The sequence below is a fragment of the Condylura cristata genome, unplaced genomic scaffold, assembly GCF_000260355.1.
Source record: "Condylura cristata isolate star-nosed mole 26May11 unplaced genomic scaffold, ConCri1.0 scaffold00027, whole genome shotgun sequence".
NCBI lineage: Eukaryota > Metazoa > Chordata > Mammalia > Eulipotyphla > Talpidae > Condylura > Condylura cristata.
In genome coordinates, this window is record NW_004567128.1 from 27,821,667 (window position 1) to 27,822,984 (window position 1,318).

Consider the following 1,318-nt stretch of genomic DNA (forward strand, 5'->3'; position numbering starts at 1 on the left):
CGAAGCAAGTAGTGAGCCCGTTGATCCCCTCTGGCCAGGATCAGTCAAATCAGTCAAATACGGGCCTCGCGGAGACACTCAGCACGAGCACACTCTGTCACACGCAGCTCAGCCCCCTGGACACTGGCTCGGCCCCCGTGGGAACACTGGAGTGTTTGAGTCGGGGTGACAGGCTGCGGCCGCCACGGTCCACTCCCTTCTGCCCGTGTGGCTCCCCTGCTGAAGCAGACCTTTCCTGTGCTTGTGTTTAGGGAGCTGACCATCCCCTCTCCTGCCCCCTGATGGGGCACAGAGACTTCAGGGTCTGGCTAGGTCAGCTCGGGGGCAGGGCCTGTACTGATAGCTCACGGAGGAGGTGACTGTCCTGCGGGGCCTCATGGAGCTCAGCCCCGCAGTTGCTATTTCCCGGGAATAAGGCGGCCTGTGTCCGATTTCCGGGGAGGTTTTCCCACTCCAAAGAACGTAAGAGGAATCTCGGTCTGAGCGGGGCGCTGTGACCCAGAAAGGCCTCAGCGTCAGGGAGTGGCCTGCACCGCCATGCCTTGCTTCTCCAGTGGCAAACGGCCTGGGCTGAGGCCGTGGTGGCCTCACGGTGCAGCCCGGTAGCGGTGCCTTTGCCAAAGGCCACCAGCTCCAGCAGCCATTTCTAAATGGAAGTGCTGCCCGCCGGCCACTGGGGGGAGAGCTCAGCAGCCGCCCCGACGTGATCTGGTGTCCTCCTGGCTCAGGTCCTCACCCAGTAGGAGATGATGGGCGACCCAGTAGGTCGGGTCTTGCGGATGTTAGTGTGACGACACACTGGCCCCAGAATCCAGACTTTGCTGCCCAGGGCCGGGTGCTGGGCCTCCTTGCCCTGTGGGAGGCTGGAGCACCGGGAACTGTGCTGGGAGTCCCAGGCTGGGTCTGGTTCACCCACCTCAGTTCCAAGGGGGCCCTGAGTCCAGTGGACCCGAGGGCCCTTGCACCTCAGGAGACCACCGTCTGTGCCCTCTGAGTGAGGTGTCCACCGGGCCCCTGGGTGGGGACCAGGCAGAGTGCCAGGCAGCTGTGGTGTGGGGGGCGTGAGTGGCTTCAAGCCTCCACGCAGGCGGGCCCGCGAGCCTCGCCGGCCCAGTGAGGTGCCCAACCCAGAAAAGACTCCTTTGGCCCCTCCCGGGTGAAGGTGGGGGGTGGCCGACCAGTCCGTGATATTTCCCCAACAGAACTTGCCAGCCAGCCTGCTGTGCAGTGGGAAGAGAGATTTGGGGCCCGTGTCCCTCAGAGCCAGCCACTGTGGGTATGTTTCCTTTCTCAGAACAGTTCATGCGATTCATGTTGT